The sequence below is a fragment of the Lathamus discolor genome, chromosome W, assembly GCF_037157495.1.
Source record: "Lathamus discolor isolate bLatDis1 chromosome W, bLatDis1.hap1, whole genome shotgun sequence".
Taxonomy (NCBI): domain Eukaryota; kingdom Metazoa; phylum Chordata; class Aves; order Psittaciformes; family Psittacidae; genus Lathamus; species Lathamus discolor.
The window spans coordinates 26,836,901-26,843,719 of NC_088908.1; the positions used below are offsets into that span (position 1 = coordinate 26,836,901).

Consider the following 6,819-nt stretch of genomic DNA (forward strand, 5'->3'; position numbering starts at 1 on the left):
GGCCAAAGATGGCTTCAAAATGATTAGAGATGTGCAAAAATGGATTAGAAATGGCCAAAGTTAGCTTCAAAAGGGTTAGATATGTGCAAAAAATGTTTAGAAATGGCCAAAGATGGCTTGAAAAGGATTGGAGATGTGCAAAAATGAGTTAGATATGGACAAAGATGGCTTGAAAAGGGTGAAAAAACAGAAAATCTGGGTTAGAAATCGCCTAAGAGGGCTTGAAAAGTGTCAGAGGTGCGCAAAAACGGCTTAGAAATGGCCAAAGATAACTTCTAAAGGGTTAGATATGTGCAAAAATGGTTTAGGAATGCCCAAAGATTGCTTCAAAAGGGTTAGAGGTCTGCATAAATGGTTTATAAAATGCCAAATTTGGCTTCAACAGGGTTAGAGGTGTGCAAAAAAGGGTTTCAAATGGCCAAAGATGGCTTCAAAAGGGTAAGTGATGTGCAAAAATGGGTTAGAAATGGGAAAAGATGCCTTAAAATCGGTTAGAGACGTGCGAAAATGGGTTAGAAACAAAGATGGCTTAAAAAGGAATACAGATGTGCAAAAACTGGTTTGAAATGGCCAAACAGCTTCAAAAGGGTTAGAGGTGTGCAAAAATGGATTAGAAATGGCCAAAGTTAGCTTCAAAAGGGTTAGATATGTGCAAAAAATGTTTAGAAATGGCCAAAGATGGCTTGAAAAGGATTGGAGATGTGCAAAAATGAGTTAGATATGGACAAAGATGGCTTGAAAAGGGTGAAAAAACAGAAAATCTGGGTTAGAAATCGCCTAAGAGGGCTTGAAAAGTGTCAGAGGTGTGCAAAAACGGCTTAGAAATGGCCAAAGATAACTTCTAAAGGGTTAGATATGTGCAAAAATGGTTTAGGAATGCCCAAAGATGGCTTCAAAAGGGTTAGAGGTGTGCATAAATGGTTTATAAAATGCCAAATTTGGCTTCAACAGGGTTAGAGGTGTGCAAAAAAGGGTTTCAAATGGCCAAAGATGGCTTCAAAAGGGTTAGAGATGTGCAAAAATGGGTTAGAAATCGCCAAAGATGGCTTCAAAGGGGTTGGAGATGTGCAAAAAAGGGTTAGAATTTGTGTAGGAGTGCTTGAAAAGTGTAAGAGGAGTGCAAAAATGGTTTAGAAATGGCCGAAGATGTCTTCACAAGGGAATAGAGGTGTGCAAAGTGGGTTAGAAATAAAGATGACCTAGAAAGGAGTGCAGATGTGTAAAAAAACTGGTTTGAAATGTACAAAGACTGCTTCAAAAGGGTAAGCGATGTGCAAAAATGGGTTAGAAATGGCGAAAGTTGGCTTAAAAGGGTGAGATAACAGAAAATCTGGGTTAGAAATCGCCTAAGCGGGCTTGAAAACTGTAAGAGGTGTGCAAAAATGGGTTAGAAATGGCCAAAGATGGATTAAGAAGGGTTAGACATGCGCAAATATGGGTTAGAAAATGCTAAAGGTGGCTTCAAAAGGGTTAGAGGTGTGCAAAAATGGGTTTGAAATGGCCAAAGATGGCTCAAAAGGGTTAGAGGTGTGCAAAAACGGGTTAGAAATGGCCAAAGTTGACTTAAAAGGGTTAGAGGTGTGCAAAAATAGGTTAGAAATGGCCAAAGGTGGCTTCAAGACAGATAGAGATGTGCAAAAGTGGTATAGAAATGGCCAAAGATGGCTTCAAAATGATTAGAGATGTGCAAAAATGGATTAGAAATGGCCAAAGTTAGCTTCAAAAGGGTTAGATATGTGCAAAAAATGTTTAGAAATGGCCAAAGATGGCTTGAAAAGGATTGGAGATGTGCAAAAATGAGTTAGATATGGACAAAGATGGCTTGAAAAGGGTGAAAAAACAGAAAATCTGGGTTAGAAATCGCCTAAGAGGGCTTGAAAAGTGTCAGAGGTGTGCAAAAACGGCTTAGAAATGGCCAAAGATAACTTCTAAAGGGTTAGATATGTGCAAAAATGGTTTAGGAATGCCCAAAGATGGCTTCAAAAGGGTTAGAGGTGTGCATAAATGGTTTATAAAATGCCAAATTTGGCTTCAACAGGGTTAGAGGTGTGCAAAAAAGGGTTTCAAATGGCCAAAGATGGCTTCAAAAGGGTAAGTGATGTGCAAAAATGGGTTAGAAATGGGAAAAGATGCCTTAAAATCGGTTAGAGACGTGCAAAAACGGGAACAGATGTGCAAAAATGGTTTAGAATTGGCCAGAAATGCACTGAAATGTCTAGAAACGGGCAAAAAAAAGTTAGAAATGGCCAAAGACGGCTTATGAAATCGTAGAGATGTGCAAAAATGATTAAAAATGGCCAAAGATGGCTTTGAAAGCGATAGAGATGTGCAAATAAGGGATATAAATAGTGAAATTTGGCTTCAAAAGAGATAGAGATGTGCAAAAAAGGGTTAGAAATGGCCAAAGATGGCTTCGAAAGGGTGAGAAAACCGAAAATCTGAGTTAGAAAATGCCTAAGAGGGCTTGAAAAGTGTAAGAGGTGTGCAAAAACGGGTTAGAAATGGACAAAGATGTCTACACAAGTGTTAGAGGTGTGCAAAAACTGGTTAGAAATGGCCAAAGTTGGCTTAAAAGGGTTAGAGGTGTGCAAAAATGGGTTAGAAATTGCCAAAGATAGCTTCAAAAGGGTTAGAGATGTTCAAAAATGGTTTAGAAATGGCCAAAGGTGGCTTCAAGACAGATAGAGATGTGCAAAAGTGGTATAGAAATGGCCAAAGATGGCTTCAAAATGATTAGAGATGTGCAAAAATGGATTAGAAATGGCCAAAGTTAGCTTCAAAAGGGTTAGATATGTGCAAAAAATGTTTAGAAATGGCCAAAGATGGCTTGAAAAGGATTGGAGATGTGCAAAAATGAGTTAGATATGGACAAAGATGGCTTGAAAAGGGTGAAAAAACAGAAAATCTGGGTTAGAAATCGCCTAAGAGGGCTTGAAAAGTGTCAGAGGTGTGCAAAAACGGCTTAGAAATGGCCAAAGATAACTTCTAAAGGGTTAGATATGTGCAAAAATGGTTTAGGAATGCCCAAAGATGGCTTCAAAAGGGTTAGAGGTGTGCATAAATGGTTTATAAAATGCCAAATTTGGCTTCAACAGGGTTAGAGGTGTGCAAAAAAGGGTTTCAAATGGCCAAAGATGGCTTCAAAAGGGTAAGTGATGTGCAAAAATGGGTTAGAAATGGGAAAAGATGCCTTAAAATCGGTTAGAGACGTGCGAAAATGGGTTAGAAACAAAGATGGCTTAAAAAGGAATAGAGATGTGCAAAACCTGGTTTGAAATGGCCAAACAGCTTCAAAAGGGTTCGAGGTGTGCAAAAATGGGTTAGAAATGCGCAAAGATGGCTCAAAGAGTGCTAGAGGTGTACAAAAATGGTTTAGAAATGGCCAAAGTTGGCTTCAAAAGGGTTAGAGATGTGCAAAAATGGGTAAAAAATTGCCAAAGTTGGCTTCAAAAGGGTTAGAGATGTGCAAAAATGGTTTAGAAATGGCTAAAGGTAGCTTCAAAAGGGTCAGAGACGTGCAAAAATGGGTTAGAAATAAAGATGACCTAAAGAGGAGTACAGATGTGTAAAAAAACTGGTTTGAAATGGCCAAAGTTGGCTTCAAAAGAGATAGAGATGTGCAAAAAAGGGTTAGAAATGGCGAAAGTTGGCTTAAAAGGGTGAGATAACAGAAAATCTGGGTTAGAAATCGCCTAAGCGGGCTTGAAAACTGTAAGAGGTGTGCAAAAATGGGTTAGAAATGGCCAAAGATGGATTAAGAAGGGTTAGACATGCGCAAATATGGGTTAGAAAATGCTAAAGGTGGCTTCAAAAGGGTTAGAGGTGTGCAAAAATGGGTTTGAAATGGCCAAAGATGGCTCAAAAGGGTTAGAGGTGTGCAAAAACGGGTTAGAAATGGCCAAAGTTGACTTAAAAGGGTTAGAGGTGTGCAAAAATAGGTTAGAAATGGCCAAAGGTGGCTTCAAGACAGATAGAGATGTGCAAAAGTGGTATAGAAATGGCCAAAGATGGCTTCAAAATGATTAGAGATGTGCAAAAATGGATTAGAAATGGCCAAAGTTAGCTTCAAAAGGGTTAGATATGTGCAAAAAATGTTTAGAAATGGCCAAAGATGGCTTGAAAAGGATTGGAGATGTGCAAAAATGAGTTAGATATGGACAAAGATGGCTTGAAAAGGGTGAAAAAACAGAAAATCTGGGTTAGAAATCGCCTAAGAGGGCTTGAAAAGTGTCAGAGGTGTGCAAAAACGGCTTAGAAATGGCCAAAGATAACTTCTAAAGGGTTAGATATGTGCAAAAATGGTTTAGGAATGCCCAAAGATGGCTTCAAAAGGGTTAGAGGTGTGCATAAATGGTTTATAAAATGCCAAATTTGGCTTCAACAGGGTTAGAGGTGTGCAAAAAAGGGTTTCAAATGGCCAAAGATGGCTTCAAAAGGGTAAGTGATGTGCAAAAATGGGTTAGAAATGGGAAAAGATGCCTTAAAATCGGTTAGAGACGTGCGAAAACGGGAACAGATGTGCAAAAATGGTTTAGAATTGGCCAGAAATGCACTGAAATGTCTAGAAACGGGCAAAAAAAAGTTAGAAATGGCCAAAGACGGCTTATGAAATCGTAGAGATGTGCAAAAATGATTAAAAATGGCCAAAGATGGCTTTGAAAGCGATAGAGATGTGCAAATAAGGGATATAAATAGTGAAATTTGGCTTCAAAAGAGATAGAGATGTGCAAAAAAGGGTTAGAAATGGCCAAAGATGGCTTCGAAAGGGTGAGAAAACCGAAAATCTGAGTTAGAAAATGCCTAAGAGGGCTTGAAAAGTGTAAGAGGTGTGCAAAAACGGGTTAGAAATGGACAAAGATGTCTACACAAGTGTTAGAGGTGTGCAAAAACTGGTTAGAAATGGCCAAAGTTGGCTTAAAAGGGTTAGAGGTGTGCAAAAATGGGTTAGAAATTGCCAAAGATAGCTTCAAAAGGGTTAGAGATGTTCAAAAATGGTTTAGAAATGGCCAAAGGTGGCTTCAAGACAGATAGAGATGTGCAAAAGTGGTATAGAAATGGCCAAAGATGGCTTCAAAATGATTAGAGATGTGCAAAAATGGATTAGAAATGGCCAAAGTTAGCTTCAAAAGGGTTAGATATGTGCAAAAAATGTTTAGAAATGGCCAAAGATGGCTTGAAAAGGATTGGAGATGTGCAAAAATGAGTTAGATATGGACAAAGATGGCTTGAAAAGGGTGAAAAAACAGAAAATCTGGGTTAGAAATCGCCTAAGAGGGCTTGAAAAGTGTCAGAGGTGTGCAAAAACGGCTTAGAAATGGCCAAAGATAACTTCTAAAGGGTTAGATATGTGCAAAAATGGTTTAGGAATGCCCAAAGATGGCTTCAAAAGGGTTAGAGGTGTGCATAAATGGTTTATAAAATGCCAAATTTGGCTTCAACAGGGTTAGAGGTGTGCAAAAAAGGGTTTCAAATGGCCAAAGATGGCTTCAAAAGGGTAAGTGATGTGCAAAAATGGGTTAGAAATGGGAAAAGATGCCTTAAAATCGGTTAGAGACGTGCGAAAATGGGTTAGAAACAAAGATGGCTTAAAAAGGAATACAGATGTGCAAAAACTGGTTTGAAATGGCCAAACAGCTTCAAAAGGGTTCGAGGTGTGCAAAAATGGGTTAGAAATGCGCAAAGATGGCTCAAAAAGTGCTAGAGGTGTACAAAAATGGTTTAGAAATGGCCAAAGTTGGCTTCAAAAGGGTTAGAGATGTGCAAAAATGGGTAAAAAATGGCCAAAGTTGGCTTCAATAGGGTTAGAGATGTGCAAAAATGGTTTAGAAATGGCTAAAGGTAGCTTCAAAAGGGTCAGAGACGTGCAAAAATGGGTTAGAAATAAAGATGACCTAAAGAGGAGTACAGATGTGTAAAAAAACTGGTTTGAAATGTACAAAGACTGCTTCAAAAGGGTTAGAGGTGTGCAAAAATGGGTTAGAAATGGCGAAAGTTGGCTTAAAAGGGTGAGATAACAGAAAATCTGGGTTAGAAATCGCCTAAGCGGGCTTGAAAACTGTAAGAGGTGTGCAAAAATGGGTTAGAAATGGCCAAAGATGGATTAAGAAGGGTTAGACATGCGCAAAAATGGGTTAGAAAATGCTAAAGGTGGCTTCAAAAGGGTTAGAGGTGTGCAAAAATGGGTTTGAAATGGCCAAAGATGGCTCAAAAGGGTTAGAGGTGTGCAAAAACGGGTTAGAAATGGCCAAAGTTGGCTTAAAAGGGTTAGAGGTGTGCAAAAATAGGTTAGAAATGGCCAAAGGTGGCTTCAAGACAGATAGAGATGCGCAAAAGTGGTATAGAAATGGCCAAAGATGGCTTCAAAATGATTAGAGATGTGCAAAAATGGATTAGAAATGGCCAAAGTTAGCTTCAAAAGGGTTAGATATGTGCAAAAAATGTTTAGAAATGGCCAAAGATGACTTGAAAAGGATTGGAGATGTGCAAAAATGAGTTAGATATGGACAAAGATGGCTTGAAAAGGGTGAAAAAACAGAAAATCTGGGTTAGAAATCGCCTAAGAGGGCTTGAAAAGTGTCAGAGGTGTGCAAAAACGGCTTAGAAATGGCCAAAGATAGCTTCTAAAGGGTTAGATAAAGCCACCAAAGATGGCTTAACAAGGGTAAGTGATGTGCAAAAATATATCTGTTGATGTGCAAAAAAATACTCTGGTTTCTCTTCAGACCGCATAAATCTTTCGCCTTTTACTAAAGATTTCCGTGGAGAAGAACAAGCACGAGTGTCGAGGTTTATTTTTTATTTTTGGGGGTTGGACTAGAT

The 6,819-nt window shown here is 38.8% G+C and overlaps 1 non-coding gene across 1 annotated transcript; it reads left to right on the top strand.

Annotated features, from left to right (window-relative positions):
• Positions 1-6,702: 6,702 nt before the first annotated feature.
• Positions 6,703-6,819, top strand: LOC136004522 (U5 spliceosomal RNA). The gene has a single exon (XR_010608520.1). It is a non-coding gene; the product is annotated as a U5 spliceosomal RNA (small nuclear RNA).